This window comes from Zophobas morio, unplaced genomic scaffold (genome assembly GCF_036711695.1).
Source record: "Zophobas morio isolate AGI-343-1 ecotype UQ-CSIRO unplaced genomic scaffold, CSIRO_AGI_Zmor_V1 ptg000002l, whole genome shotgun sequence".
NCBI classification, from domain to species: Eukaryota; Metazoa; Arthropoda; class Insecta; order Coleoptera; family Tenebrionidae; genus Zophobas; species Zophobas morio.
The window spans coordinates 23,125,681-23,143,469 of NW_026972107.1; the positions used below are offsets into that span (position 1 = coordinate 23,125,681).

Consider the following 17,789-nt stretch of genomic DNA (forward strand, 5'->3'; position numbering starts at 1 on the left):
GCACGCATCAGTTTTCCTTTCTCGCGTACTATATCCCGAGAGTTATTTATAGGATTTTGCCATAACTCGCCATTTCAAAGTGCATTATAATATTTTATGCACATTTTCCAGTTGAAAAAAGGAGATGATGATGATGATGCGGTTTGCAATTCCACTTTTATTCGCCTTCATGCACGTTTTTCGTCGATATGTATCAATTAAACCATTATGTTGTCATTACAAATCGTCTGTAATGATACAGGTGGTGTTCATAAGTCATTGCCGCGGCATTCATTCAACTTAATAAGCGACTTTTGTTTCCTGTTGTGTTTGATCAATTTCGATGTTACCGTTCTTTTTACATCAATTTTAGTAATTGAACGATGATTGGCCTCTTTTTATTCAGGGAAGTGAGAGGTTACTACCCGAAGATTTTTCACTTTCTATACACGCGTATATACATAAGAGTTAAGTGGTAGAAATTACTTGTTAGTAACTTAATTGTTATTTGCCTTTATATCTCTAATTAGGTAAATTGCAATGTCATTGGTGGTAATAATGTCGTAGCCACATATTACGATACCAGTAGACGCACATAAACAAATTAAATTGTGGTGACAACACGCAACAATATATCTAGACCTGCTCCTTGAACATCCTCTGCTTATCTACGTATATATCTCCATCAGGATGCTTTTTTTTAATTTTACCTTAACCAACCACAACATGTTTCTTTACCTTTTCTCATTCTTATGTATTCCGTTACATTAATAACCCGAACAAATGATAATCAATTTCTGGGTTGCCTCTAACTGTCACACAATCGAGGTCTATAAAAATCACCAAGATAAATTTTGAAAAAAAAAAAATCCTAACAAAGTAGTATTAAGAAAAAAAATTTATTCACAGTCGATCAATAATGTAAAACTTTCAAACTTTTTAAAAGTTTGGAAGTTATTACATGCTTCATTTCAATTTCAACGGTGGAAAGTGACATGTGTCACTTATCTGACACTTTCCTCCCAAGAGATGGAAGTGAACGTCACTTTTGACCCTAAAACGATACGAATGTGTAACTAATGGTAGATGGAAATCAGGCATTATAAAAATGTAAGGAGACCCTGTGGTCAACACTTTTCCACTTTTTGATTGGTGCCCCCATTTTATTTCACATTATTATCACCGGCCACTACCTTGAGTTTAACGTTTGTCAATGTTAAAAGTTGAATTTTATTAGCAATTTGTGGGATAAATCTACTGTTCTTCACAATGAAAAATTGTAAATTAAGTTCTAGCGTTAATAGAATGTTCATACACTTGTGGAAGTCTTACTGATAAATAAAGTTGTGGTAACAAATTAAGGTTATGTCGATTCATGTGTTACCTACTTAAGTAATGTACTGAAATTATTACTTGATAGTTGTAGGAGGGAATAGGGCTTTTAAAATGATGGGCTGTTGTATACCAAACTGAGGTTTCAATGAAGGCATTCCCTTGTTATCTCAATACAAAAAACCAATGGACAACAAAAAATGTGAGGTGAAGTAGTAAGACAAGTGAAGGATTTAAGATATTGATTATGTCTTTAAAAGAACATTTTACTATATCTAATGCACCGATGTTGCTGAAGACTCTGAAAAGTTCATGGAACCATCTAGTGTGAGTTCATTGTGGAACTTAGAAATGAGTTCTTGGTATGCCGCGTGTGGATATAAGGAAATGTTAAATAGTAATTTACACAACTAGTTCGGGATAGCCTCGTTCCCGCATGACCGCTTGTTTGCTGCATTTGCGGGAATGCGGGAAACAGGGTTGACGAACGTGTTGAATACAAAATTTTTGCAACGAATAAACTTTTAAACCGAAAAGATTAACTGTGAGTTATTTATAAACAACGACGTTAACAGCGTCGTAAACACTTAGCAATTTGACGTTCACCATGGCAACGGAAAGTAAAAAGCAAACATGCGGGAAGTTCAACCTCCCGCATCTTGGTGAATGCGCGAAAATGATCAAAAAAGGTTATGAGTGCACAAACGTATATACTCGTAGAGACGGAATTGCCAATCCACATATATTTTTATTGAATAAGTTGATGGTGATCGAGACACGTTGCATTTTGAACTACCATAATTTAAAAACTAAACTAATTCATAGGTTTTAGATTTAAGCAAAAGAAATACAACTTGCAAGGACAGTAAAATTTTATTAATTAAACGTCGCTTGTTAAGTTATGTCAAGTTTTGTATTTTTCAACGCCTGCTGAGTTACTCATATTAAACAGAAATCAACGTTTTAAATTAGGACATTTTTATTATATTTTAAAGCTACTTAAAACGATTGTGAATAAAATAGTATACAAACTCCAGTGAAAGTACCTGTGTCTCGAAAACTAGTTCACCTCGAGGCTCCGCCTCTCGGTAAAATATAGCTCTCTCGACAGGAATGGAATACTTTCGGCCTCGGTATGTAATGTACCATTTGATCTTTATACTCATAGGCTGCAAACTCTATTAAATTTCTGTATTAATTTATCTCGATTAAAAATAAAAATGCCAAGTTCAATTAGATCCGCAGTGCAGTTTAGAATAAATAAACACCAATTTAACAAAATGATATCTGCGAATATGTAAACATATTCTGTCATTTAAATCTTATATCGACTCTCAACTGCCAGATTTTTCGGAAAATGATTACCATTTTAATTGGAATCCTCTTAATTGTGTAAGTGGCGGATTTAACTAGGTGTCCAGCGTTATTTTTACTAGGTATCTATTACAGGAATAAATTTGTTACCAGAGCAAGTTTTTAAAGCACTATTGTTCAATCACAGGTTCAAGAGTTCAAGAGACCAAAGCTTTCCATGCAACTGCTTATTGCTTTAATATCTTGGCACAATACAAAAATTACACCTATTTGTAATAATTTTTTCGATTGAGTTGTTTTGATGAGTTTGACAGATAAAGTTTGGAAGAATATTTTGCATAGGGGCCCATAACTAGTAAATCCAACCCTGTTAACATAACTTTTTTTTTTAATTAAAGTGTTTATTTCAACCTTAACAAAAGAGAACTCAAACTTTATTACGCTTTAGACGCGTGAAAAATAATTCGAGCACTATTACTATAACAATAGTTATTTATTGCACAGGTGAGTAAAGTTAGATATTGCCCACCAGAGAAATGTACGAGTTAGTTATTTTTCTAGAGTGGATAATTTCTTTCTTCAGGAGTACAATATAAAGTTTTTTCACTAGTAGCGTAGAAATGCACCATTATTATACTGATTGCGAGTTGTGAATTCGTTTTTCTCTACCGAAATCGGAACGGTAGGACCACAAGCTGTTGTCTTTTATCAGCGTAGTTATCTTCATCTCTTCATAATAAATTGTTTTAATTGTTTATATCGACCGTCGACGTTGGTTGAATTATTAGAAGAGTTAGAAAATCTAGACGATATTCCCGTTGCTCCATATGGCATAGTTATCTTACTACCCGAAAATGCTTGTGATGAAAATATTGATGAGGATTCTGGAGAGGAAGACAATGTTGTTCTAAATAATCTACCAGGAAGTCAGTTGAGGAATGAAACTGAGTTTTCTTATGATGTCGATATGGTTTATCATGTCCTTTCTGACAATGATTAGGATAAAGAAGATGCATTACCCTTGTCTTCAATTGTGAGCAAAAAAAGAAAGACCATAACTGTAAATTCGTCATCCGTAAAAAAAAACAAAATTGTAATGAAGTAGACAGATGAAGATTTAGAGTATAACTTTCCAGAATGTCAAGAAATGGCTATTGCAAAAACAACCTTTCCCCTGTAGATCAGTTCAAATGTATATTTGACAATGAAGTTATTGAAATGTTGGTCAGTTTTAGTAACATTTATGTTGCATAAAAAAATCTAAATGGAAATATACCAACTGACGAAATGATGTGCTTCTTGGGACTTCTAATTCTAAGAGAATACAGTATTGTAAATCGAAGAATAATGTATTGGCAACATTCAAGTGACACTAAAAATTATCTTGCTTTTTGCAATTTCAAGGGTTAGATTTCAGTTTATCATGTCAAATATTCATTGCATTGATAACACAAACTTATGCCAAAACGACAAATTTTCTATAATGAGGCCATTATTCACCATTTTAAACGAAACATTTAAAAAAATGGCTCGTGTAGAACAATACCACAGTCTCGATGAAACAATGGTACCATACTTTGGACGTCTCAATTGCAAAGAGTTTATTAGGAGCAAGCCCATAAAATGGAGATATAAAATATAGGCCTTATATCCTGAAGAATAATTTATTCATTATCATTCTACTACATAACTCCTAATATTGACTTGGAACTATTTCTTTAATTAAAAAAAAATATGCTCAGTAGTCCATTGTCCTACCGTTCCGTTAAAGGAACATCCCCTAATCAAGGGTGGAAACGAAAAAAAAAAATTACTGATGAATTTAATAGTGTCTAATACATTATCTTAGTCGAAAAAAGCAATAAAAATAATAACTTTTGATAAATAATAATTTCAGGTTCATGTGGGTTTTAACAAACAAAATTGGCCATTATTGGGTATGCAAAAGTGCTAACTGTGATAACAGAATCTGGGCGGGGGGACATTGTTCACTATCTGACAATTTCTTGAAAAATTAGGTAATACAAATTAATTGACAATTTGAAATTACAAACTAATTTTTCCAATGTCGAAACATAATGACGGAAAACATCCAAGCCTAGTTAGATGGTCTCAGTTATGTTATGTTATGTTACTTTTAATAAATTGAGAATTTTTCAAATCTGTGTTTTGTAGGGGGTGGTTGGTGGAGTTGTGGAGTTACAGAAGATTTAATTATTTTGAAGCTAAATTACTGCCTCAAATCTTCTAAATTTTGTGGGATTGTTTTGTAAACTACATCTTTTATATGACCCTAGAAATAAAAATCAATTGGGTTAAAATCGGGTGATCTGGCAGATCATAGAGTAGGACCCCACGACCTAACCAACTCCCGGAGTAACGCCCGAACTGGGACACCATAATCTGCTCCACTGCCATCGAATTGTATTCACATGTTCTTTCGAATTAACAAAGGAGTCTCATCCAGAAGATTTCCAAACTCACTTTGAAGAAAGTGTAAAAAATCGTTCCCAGTCAAACGGATGGGAAGAATGTAAAGACCGATAAGGTAATTCCTGTCCATACATTCAAGCTAAATCGATGTTGATGCCCTGTTTCAAACTATTTCCGAGGGTTATTGTCAATGAAGTAAAAACGTTTATTATGTTTATTGAATATACCATTATTAATAAACGGAGATTCATCGGTCCACAAAATTTTGGACACAAAAATCATCATCCCTCTACTAAATTCCATTTTGGAACCATAATCTGTGGTCATAAACGCTTGCATTTTTCTGTAGTGGTAGGGATGTAATTCCTCATCACGAATAATCCTGTTCACAGTTTTGAACGGTACATCTAATATACTTGCCTAACACTAGCTGTAGGAACCTCAAGAACAACATAAATAATTGCTTCTTCGGTTTCCACATTGTTCTTGGTCTTCCGGTTACAAGACCCAAGACTTGAAACAGGTTGACGATCTTCTCTTAGACGTTGGTTAAACCGTCTAAAAACTTTGTAGCTAGGATTTCGTCTATTTGAGTAGCGTTCAGTATACCTCATTTGCACCTCAGCAAGCATGTCACAATATTCACTTGCAGAGAAACTCATTTTGTTTAGTCAAAGAGTATTAAATAAATATTTCAAAACTGTCACAACACCTTTTTTAAAACAATACCTTGTTGACAATGTATAGTGTAATTTTTGTTGTCGCTAGTAGCAAAGTAGTGACAAAGAGCATAATAACTGGTACTTCAATGTATGTTTTAAATATCTACTCACAATACAGTTACAAATCGAAAAAAAGTACTTTTGAAATCACACACCACGATATTGAGATTTTAACGTTTATTTGAATGAATTTCCAGAAGTTCTAACATCTAAACGAAGTACTCGAGCTTTCCTAAAATTCCTAGAGTGTTCCCGAAACTAACTTTTTTCCGGTCTTTCGCGACTTTTTAGACACCCGATAGACCTCACGCTTAAGTATAACCCTCGACGCTTCGCGGCTCTAATCTGCTTTCCGCTATAATGATTGTCTTCGCTACCTTGGCGTATGATATACTATAGAAATGGTTTTCAGATGCTTATTACGTTAAGTTTTATTGACTAAAATTCCGTTAAAAATATTATCATGGTTCTTTTAGTTATTATTTGCATCACGTCATGCACACTTTTACTCTTTAATGTAACCAGCGATAATTTAATGCATCACCATGCAAAATACCATCAAATTATGTTAAACACAATTTTGGAGAATTTAAGTATTTTCAAATATTTGTCGACCATGAGAAAAAATGTGTAAAGAAGCATTTTTGTTTTAGTTTGAATAATTCATTAAAAGAACTAAATATCGTAAATACATGTTTCTGCAGGTTAGCTCCATTTTTATCTTATTTTAGTATCCCTTGAAATTCTTGTTTCTTAAAACTGAACTTTTCTGAAATAGTGAATACCATATTTTTAGATTAGTTGATATAAAATGGCTTTTTTTTTAAGTTAATACAGTATAATTTTAAATAGGTTTTTTTCGAAATTTAAATAGTGGTCAGAAACAGAACAGTTATAAAGTGGTGAGTGGGCTCTCGGGATAATAAACAAAAAATAACAACCTTTTTTTAATTAACAATAGGTAGCCACCTATTTTAGTATTTTCAGATACAGTAGACGCCGCTTAATATGATCACGGTTAATGTTATCAACCGCTTAGTGTGATCAAAATGGCTTGGAACGGACCCAGGCAATACCTATGCATTACAGTTTTTTCGTTTATTGTGATCAATATTTCGCTTATTGTGATCAATCTCGCAATTCTTATACAAACGGGAATTGCTTTTTTGGAGAAGCGAGCCGACTGAAACTAGTATTGTGTTTTAATGAACATTCATTGGTCTCAAAAGGTACATTCGCTTATACCACTCACTTTGTACAACCACAATCAGTGGTCAAAAACAGACTTAAGTAATCAGTGCGTTTTCGACTTTTGAACGAACGAATTTTTTCTGTTTTAAATTTGAGTAGTACTTATGTAAAAATTAGCACGTCGAAACGACGAAATCTTAGTTTATCAGAGAAAAAAAAATTCTCAGCCCTTACTTAACAAATTTCTACGACAACCAAAGGAAATCGAGGGTTCCTTTCTCAGAATGGTAACCAAAATTTAAAATAAATTCTAATGTTTATGTACCTTCATCTATCAGCGTAATAATCACTGTCTTGTTCATGATTTTGTTTTGTTTCGAGTTTTACTGTCTTTGATGGTGGGGTTCGCTTATTATTATCAGTCGGTTAGTGTGATCAATTTGTCTGAGTCCCAAAGTGATCATATTAAGCGGCGTCCACTGTATTTAATTTTGTGGAAACCGTTCCTCAACAAATAACCAAGAAATTGATACGTTTCATAAGCTACAATGTCTGCACACTTAGTTAATGTATAATGTATCACACTTTGTCTAGCATGAAGAAGTTAATTAGCCAAATATAGCACTAGTTTAATACAGTCGTTCATAGAAGGTGAACTATTAACTTTTCTGAATTAAATTAGAAGAATGCGGCAAAGTTCGTGCAGCAGACGTTTCTAATTATGAATAAGACTGCAAATATGCGGCATCGAGGTTGAAAACATAACCTTTATATAACACAATGTAGGACCCTCTGCAGTCATTAAAAGTTTACAACCAATGTTGCTATTAGCGTTGTTCTTTATGCCGGTATCCGTCCGTGCATTCGGCATTAACATTGCTCATTTAATGCCCTGCTGCATTTAAAAATACGATGACAGTCCCCTGTATTATTGGCGCATTCATAAATTTACGATATTAATAATAAAACCGTAATTTATTGCAAGTTTTAAAATTCCTTTTAATACGTTTCGCTTAATACGTTTTTAAATATGTTACCGAATAAATGGCACGGCGATCAATGAGAACAGAAGAATATTTGATAACACAGTATGTAGTCGCGTTAATTTATCTAATGGGTGTTCGATGTGAATCAGCTACATAAGGACGATCTGATACACTGACAAACAGAAGTAGATTTCTATGTATATTAGGTAGATAGAGAGCAAATTCTTCAAATTTCTGTATGTTATGTGGTTAGCACTTGTCAACACTTTATGACTAAACATTCTGATGAGAATAATTTTCATCTTTTATTACCATATTTATAGAACGCTAGAAGTGCCAATTATGAAGATGTATAATTCTTCGTAGGTGAGTCTGCTAACTGTCGAATGTAACTATATTGTGCAGTGTTTGTAGTGAATGTTTACTCACTATATTGTGACATGGAAATGGTGGTCAAGATGACGGCAGTTTGATGATTTAAGTAATTTAAATGTCTTCGCATCAATTACGATGGTACTATAACACAGCATAACTCATACCTAAGTAATAGGTGTTTTTTATTACTTAGAGGTACAAGGTGATAGTTCAAAACATCACTTTGTGCATACTTTAAAACACATTTCCGACGAATGAAAAATACCGTTGTGATTCCAAAGGAGAATTAAATTTTAGTCTGCCAATTTTTTGTGATAACTTATACATTTTAAAATTAAAATAGGAGTAAATTATTAAACTACAGGTAAAGAAGTATGCAATGCGTATATTTCGTGTGAATTTTCCTTAATCAAATTTTGTGTTGACGTCATTAACTTTAAAAAATATAACTATATAGAATAAGTATAATGTGACTGCATTCTCAGATTTTCAGCAAAGTATGATAAAATCTTTTTGATTTAATCGATAAAGTAAATTGCCATGTTATTTTTTTTTTACATTTTATTTCTAAAATAAAAGAAAAAGTTCACAATAAATAGTCACGTAGTTCCGGAGACTATCTGTCGAATAAAATAGCAATAAGAGATAGATGACAAATAAACAACAGAAGACAGACCTATTCTGGATCGCAGTAGCGAAACAAGAGAATCACCGGTACAAAATTTCATTCAAAATTTCCAAAAGTTTATTTCACAAAAAAATATATGTAAATAACCTTTGCTCTAAATTAACCTGATAAATAAATACTGGTAACTATTAATGATTAAAGCAAACTGTTGAATTGACAGATCTGAATTTTTGACAACAGTGTTAGCATATCAGTTCAGAATTGTCAATTTTGAAATGAGGGCACTTGAGAAACGTGACTAGAAAACACATACTGACTTAGTGCTTTAAATGTCATTTGTGGTCATCATGAAATTATGTTACCAACCAACATAACAAAAACAATTATGAACATTAATAGTCACTCCACTTGGTATTTAATATAATTGTAATACCGAGTAATAGCTAAGAAATTGTTTATAAATAAAGAATGGACCATAAAAAACTGAAACAAAATAATTTGGAAAACCTATGTGTATTCACTTGTTGTGCAATTTCACAAGAAACAAACTTTAGGATTACTACAACTTGTACCACAGAAATGTGGAAATATTTTTAAACTCGGTATCCTGTTAAAGAAAAAGGATTATTTAGGATCCTACTTATAAGAGAAGTGAATTTTAAATTTATCGTAATTTTATACTCCTAACATTGTTGATTAGCTGATTAAATATTAACTTTTTGTACAGATTTATGTTAAATTTCACTTTGTGCAATCTACAAATTAAATTTGTTGATTTTTAACTTAATAGACTTTGTTAAAATGTAAAAAATTTAACAAAGCGGTAGTACAGTAGAACCTCGATTATCCAGAACTCGATCTTCCGGAACCCCAGTTAACCGCAACGTCAAACAACAACAAAAATCACGGAAAACCTTTGCTATGGTAGAAAACTTGCTTCAGTGGTATAAGTAACAGGTAAAAAACAATCCCACTCAACTTTTCTTATTAATGAGAATGTGTGATTCATCCACTAACAAGTTTTGCCTAAAGAAAAATTGCCTATTACGTCTCTGCTGAATAATATTTTATGTACTTACTTAAATCGAGTACTGTAAAATGTTCCTATATGTTTGATATTTTTTGTTGTTGTGTACCTTTTTTGTAGTATTCTTTGTATTCTATTTTGCCTTACCTTCGGGTGACTATTATTTAGGAATATTATAATTGTTTTGTAACTGATATAAAATTTATGCATTTTCTAATATTATGATTAAAACCTAGCAAATGAAGTGTCGTTAATTGTCATGCATATCTGCTTAGAGGTAAAACCATCTTATTTTTAATCAATTTTCATTTACAATAACCGAAACCACCGTATGCCGCCTCTATAAAACGAACCGTCTTAATCGGAACTTATTTTTCTGTCGAAATATGCAAAAGTTGTGCTGGTATACCACCTGACTTCCAGACATGAAAGCCTTATAATTTCGTCTCCGTTCTGATTGTTGCATGCATAAACGATCAAGGCAGTCGTCCAGCCGAAGAGCAGAAGAAAAATGGACGCAAATCCAGTAAAACGTGTTCGATCATCCTCAGTCGATCGTCTACCATATCAAAATAGTCCTAATTGTACCTCGAGGCTCGTATCACCGATATAATCTTATTTTGTCCGTTTGAACGCATTATCTCTCGTCTGAGACGAATTTTAACAATAATTCCACCCTGACCGATCGTTATTTAAAACGCCAGACGCAAAAATCTCGCCCGGGCATAAACATCTTGCGTACTTGTGTTTACGGATAATTGGAATCGAGAAATTCGACCGTAAATAATTCCGAATGTAAATGAAGACGTTTCGCCCTAACGATTCCATTCAAAATGCAATTTTAATCAGCTAAAGTGGTCGCTCCAAGTACCAATAATTTGCGTTAACACGGCCAGAGATCCGAGATGGGTTCGATAAAACGAGATAATATCGCCGATATCAGAACGTGGATAGTTATAAGAAGACTTGCATTGCGACCACCACACACGATCTCCTCGTTTAACGGACGTACGTGAACACGACTGCGGCGAGCAGATTCTCGATACATTTTTATACAATCCGACTTTTTTCACAATCAGAGTAAATTATGGAATTTTGCGTGATCATGCTGGAATACCTGGTCGGGAACGAAATTGCCGATATTGCTCTTACACCACTATGATACCTCCATCGGTGATGGGTATATCATAAATTGTTTCGTCTATTATCCCTTATTACAGTTTTCATGACAAAGTGGAGCAAACAAATTTCAGATTCGCAAAATATTCACTACTGAAGTTGCAATTTCTTTGTTTTAACGTTGAAAGTAACACGATTTACAACTAAGTATGTTTTAGATACTAAAAGTCCGATGCAGTGTACAGTACAACACTTACACTGCAAGTAGACAGTTATTACTTGAAGAGCTGGTTATCTGTAGTAACTAACTAAATAATACGACTTTTGCTATTGTGGTGAATACTTATTATAAATAATTGGCGAAATGAGCTTTATCTCACAAACTTTTACACGAATTTTAAATACCGATTTTTTACAAAGCATCAATCACCAAGAATTTTCAATCGCATCAATTTTAAGTGTTAACTTTGTCTTAGTAAACGATAATAATTGCTTTTTATTATCACTATAACGTTCATAAAAAAATTGCACAATTCGTTAGAAGAAAATAGCAACACTTTTAGAAGATCTTACAGGCGAAGAAAACTAAAGACGTTGAAGACCTCGACATACAGCAAATAAAAACGTGGAAAGAAAAAGCGACGAAAAAAATCGGAAGAATCCATCAACTTCAATTTTTCCATTTAAAAATATTTCGATCAACATGTCAGCAAGAACACGTATGTCAATTCGGACACATGCAGTGTAATCCTAAAAATAAAACACTGAGATGTACCTTTCTAGGAATTTGATAAATAAAGCAAGTACAGGAGTATGTTACTTTATACAATTTAAATCCTAGCTACTATGAAAAATTTTGGGGAGATGTCATCACATTGATAGGGAGTTTGGGAAAATTTCGATTAACGTTTTACCGTCTACGCTATATTTCCAACATACATATAAAATTTGACAACAATCGGTAGGATAGTTTTGGAGATTATCTGTCTAATAAAAATCTAGACACAGACAGACAGACTGAAACAGAAGACCTAATTTTTCATACTCTATATGTCATGAAACGTCAAAAAAATATGAAAGCGGCCAGTCGCCCTCGATGGATCCTATTACAATACTTCCTTTGCTTACGCTTAGCAAGTAAACATAAAATTCCCAAAATTTAATTTCATAATTTTTCGAACACTCTTTATTTTAATATAACATTTATCCCCACAACACCGAAAACACACAAAATATTTGTCGACACGTTTCGCCAACAATGTTGACATTATCTAGATAAACCTAAACTCTGTATTTGTTCGACTGTATTTCTATTTCAGGGGCGAGGGAAATTGTGTGTAAGAAACCTTAGACCACATTTTTGTTCTGCAGTCTTTAATGTATCATACTTTACTTAGGCTACAATATCCACTTTTGTTTTGGTTAAGTTTCCTTTAAAATGGTACCTTCACCCATGTTCCGCCACTGATGATTGATTCTATTGGAGCGAATTGTATATATCTAGGCGCAACGGTCACTCCGTCTATAAGCAAATGGACTCTTTTACAATACTTCTTAGCTTACGCTGGGGAAGTAAACAATTTTTTTTTACTGAAAAGTGTGAATGAAAAATTTTTGTATAACAGGAAATTTGTCAATTCGGTGAAAGAAAGAAGTACCATTAATTAAGTGCTCAAGTCGCCAAGAACTGGTTTATCAGCCGTGAAGCCCAATATACGGAGCAGGATGTCAGTCCTCCCAATACCCCCGAAATATTGCAAATAGAGCAAATAAATGTTTATTAAAAGAAAAACAGGAAATATGGTCAAAATATTGAGGATTTTAAGAAAATTCTGCCTGTAGGAGCAAAAATTATGCACGTAAGAGCAAAATCGCGAATATTTTCCAAAGAAGCGTTACTGTAACTCGGAAATCTGCTATTAAATGCATGTTAACTTTTGATTTATCAACACAATCGTTACACTTTGCCGGCCGACTCCCTACTTTAATGTTTCTCGACCTTTCATGGCTCCTAGAGTACGAAGAAATAGGTCTTCCGTTTCCGTCTGTCTGTCTGCCGTCTGTCCGGAATTTTATTAGAGAGATAATCTCCGAAACTACTGGACCGATTGTTGAAAACATTTTTATGCGTATTAGGAATATGGCCGATCATCCCCACTACGAATGGGATAACGGTAAAATATACAATAGTTAATTTCTTTATATTTTTATAAAATAAGATACTTCTGCACTTGTATAATATTTTGTAATTTAACTTTGAAACTGCAAAACCGATTGCTATGAAATCTTACAAACGTTTTAAGGTAATCGCAATCAACAAATTTGTGACGTCACCTCAAAATTTTGCCGAATAAATCAACGGACTAATAGTTTTTGAATTACTCACAGAGGGTGACTTAATAAATAAAAAGAATGTCAGTTTATTTTATTGATTAAATCAATAAAGCATGGTAAATTTTTAGTTAAAACTGAATTCTTTATAACTGAAAAATATTGAGTTAATTACGAAATTATTCGTTATGCAAACTGTATTTATTATTCTATATTATTTGATAAAACTCTTGTTCCTTTCACCAACACTTGTAGTCATAACATTGTACAAGATATTTTTGTAGGATTGGAAACTAGTAAATTGAAATTTTAATATTTTTTTTTTTATTTTTAAGACTTTATTAATGAACACATTCATGTTCAACATATTACGTTGATGAAATACAGGATTTCTGTTCAATTCCATTACATCATGTATATTGTCACTTTTATGAGAAGCATATATTTCTTTGATTACAACCTTGACTTATAAATACGGCCACACAATAGCATCTCCAGTAAATTTAAATTGGTTTTCACAGTGACTGAGAAATGGTAACCGTAGAAACATGACTTGAATAATTATTTTGTTTTTTGCTCAGCAAAATTAATTAAGAATACTGTTAACATGCAATTTTTGCACAGTATTTATTCAAAAATATCATTATAACTATAACCAAATGTACTCAGAAAACAATATTTTTTCGCAAAAAAATAATAAAAAATTCGTAATTACTTTTAAGAATAGAAGTCGTTTTCATTTTAGGTAAAAATGGAGATGCCGGAGTTAGTTCGTGTATTACGTTCTGAAATGATGTGCTTTGGCAGTTAGATCTCTATGAAATTTCTTAATCGGACAGTAGTTTTGAAACAACTCTGTTACCGGTTCAGATAAGACACCTCGTATAGACGATTACTATTAATAGTATAATAACAATAGTAATTTATATATACATACATATTCATATTACTTATAGACACGGAATATAGAATTGCGATCCATTTTGGAATGGACCTTGTTTTTCATATTTTTTCGACGTTACATAATCTCTAGAGTACGAAAAAATAGGTCTCCCGGCTCCGTCTGTCTGTGTCAATTTTAATTAAACAGATAATCTCCGAAACTACTGAACCGACTCTTGTGAAGTTTTATAAGCATATGATTTAAGAATATTTTGTGGTTGGCAAAATGCTAACCAAATTTTGTCTAATCATGTTCACCACTAATTCGATGCTGTCCTTTCATCACTTTGCGTAGTAAAGGTTATCCCAATTTTAAACAATAATATACTTCTGTACTTGTGGTTTATGAATCCGACTTGAATTATATCACAATTACTATACACATTTTTTTATACAATATTTTTCACGTGTTTCACGTAGCCAATATCTCGCCCGTTTATAATATGCGTCGTGGGGATTTTTCAAAATAAATTTTACAATTTTTCGAAAAAACTAGATTTGTTTAATTGTGATTAAGAGACGAGGAAAATTGTGTTTAAATAACTCTAGACCTTTTTTAGAAAACATTGTGTTAGTATAATGCAATATTACTGAGGATGCATTTGTTTTCCCAACAGTTAGACTGATCATAAAATTACGACTAATTACTGTTAAGAATTATTAAAAAAGTGTTAATCTACGTAAATCTGAAACGTTTTTGTAAATTTACAACAAACTGGTTAAGACTGGAAACAATAATTTGGAAAAATTTCATCAACCCAACAAATCTAAAATGCCACAGTTTGATTATTATTAACTATAAATATAGCTTTTTATTCCAACGTCTTTAAAGGTGCAAAAATATCTATATTAATTCATCAAAATAAACAACATGTAACGTCATAAAGCGAAGGCTAATGACACTACAAACAAATCAATAATGTCAAAAAGAGCACTATTATACAAGTTCGTTTACCTCACAAAACAGTGTCTATTAGTTTTGAAGTCGTTAAATTTATTCTATTAAACTTCCGTATAGTTAAAGAAGATTCGATATTATTGGTTAACATCATGTCATCAATGTTCTCAATTTTTCAGCACACTCCAAGAACTAACGGACTATTTAGTTTTCGTTTTAGTTTAAAAACTTGCCTGGAAACAATTTAAAAAATTCCAAGATGATTTTGAAGTTTTGCCAAGCCATTTTAACGTGAAACGCTACACGTAAATCAAATATTAACTAGATAAGTGCGAAATCTCTACAAATATAAAAACATTAATAAAAATTATTCATTAGCATCATTATGTTCAATTTTGCTTCACTTCCAAGCCAAAATTTGAATTTCTCCGCCTTCTCTTGAAAAGTTAAAGCTTGCTTCTTTTAATATTTGTTCACAGAATGGAATTGTAATTCGTTTATGAAGTATAAAAAAATAATTTTGACAAACTATTTGTTGAATTATCCTCATTTGAATTGCATGTTTAATTTTTCATAAGTCAAGCAGTTTAAACTTTTTGGTTTATTCTTATTTTAATTACACGTTTAATTTTTCATAAATCAAGCGGTTTAATCGTTTTTAAAGATATACATATTTCTAACAAACCCATTATGCTAAAGGTGTTAAGTTATCGTGAAGATGGCAAAAAGTTTGTCAAAATCTGTCGATGTACTTGTTTCAAAAATTGATGATGTCATTTCAGAATATTTTTAAAAGGCTAAATAAATTTTACTCTCAAAATGTACTGCATAGTAAACTATTTGTACTTAGATTTAAAAAAATTAAGATTTAAACGAATCTGTCTGATTAACTGTTTTCCCTAAAACTGTCTACATGTTTTTTCAAAAATTCTGGGAATAGAGCACCCTCCTAATTTATGTTATGCAAAATTAAAGCTTTTTTGTACCTACTAAAAATTAAGACGGCTGTCTCAAAAATACTAAGTAAAATATTATGGAAATCTGCTCTTTATATTGGCTGTACTTATTTCAGTTTCAAAAAATTTAGATACTGGTACATTTACAAAAATGGTTGAAGGATGTTGAAAAATAAAATTTCTTCACCATCGAAAAACCACGTTTTAAGATTCAACCACACATAGCTTTACACTAATATTTTGCTTCTTCTCTGTAATCGCTTTATTCAATATTGACTACACAGTGCATCTTTGTTGTCACCAAGGCCTCACTCAATGTTTTTCAGTTCGTGCTGAGTAATTTTTGACTAATATATTTACCAAAACATGAGAGAAAATTTGTCAAACTTTGATATAAGACCCGATATCAAATATGTATTTTCAAAAACATTTTCATGCGCCATTCTATTATATTAAAATGAAATTTGTGACAAAAAAATATCCTGCAACAATTTTTTTTAATTAAAAATCAAAAATGGCCGTACGAAACTTTTTAGTTATGTCATTTCTATGATAGGGAAGATGAAGTGTTATATATATTTTTTTGGGTAAAAACCGTAGGCTTACTAATGGTTTCAATTATTTAAATGTCATAATATGGACAATTTGTCAAATCAAGTGTGTGTAGTATGTTCGTGAAATCACTGAATCTAGTTGCTTACCGCGATCTAGAAATTTTAAATGAAAATTAAAAGTGGTGAAAAATGCAATAAGGAAATATATGCGGTATTTGTACTTTAAATCATTTTAAAGAAAAAAATATTGCAACGCATTACATAATAATTGTTAAAAGATAATTGGCGTATCACGCATTTTGTTAACCAGTATGCCAAAAAATTAAAAGATCTACTATTAGGACAGAACAATTATTGAGTTATTTTTCTGCTGTGTAGTAATTAACAACAAATATTTTTATTTAAATTGTAAGTCGGCAATTATTATTATGTGCTTTTATAAATAACAAATGCTGGAGTGCTGTTAATTCATTTACAGTTGCTGGAAACTTAAATTTGCTACTATTGGTTAACCAGTAGCTACTACAGTGTATGTAATAAAGATAATATCAACATAATGTTAAATTATTATTAATTGTTGTTATTAATTAGCAACGATAGATTGTTGTATTAGATAAACGTTAATTGCACCTAATAATAGCTTTCAGTTTTAATATAATTACGTTATAGTGTGTTTTATCACTGCGTTAAATGTACATAGATATAAATTATTTCCAAAGCAATGTACAAGCACGATCTTATGGAACCTGACCTAAAAAAAAGAATCTGTTAATAAAAGTATGCCCAAACATAAAGCTCTAGTAAATTAGTTAAATTTAGTTTGGAGCGAATTGCGAATGCAAACAATTTATGATGTGATTATTATGAAGTATACTTGAACAGAATTTACTGTGAGGATGAAAGTTTCAATGGAGCGTTAAGTTAATAATGTTTTGATGATTTCTCCCGAAATAACTTCGGTATATCAATGCTGGAATTTAGTATCTGTTAGTTGGTAACATT

The 17,789-nt window shown here is 31.9% G+C and overlaps 1 protein-coding gene across 4 annotated transcripts in view; it reads right to left on the reverse strand.

Annotated features, from left to right (window-relative positions):
* LOC135130785 (dachshund homolog 2) overlaps nt 1-17,789 on the reverse strand; it is a 303,273-nt gene that overhangs the window by 142,576 nt on the left and 142,908 nt on the right. The gene's annotated exons all lie outside the window — the stretch shown is intronic.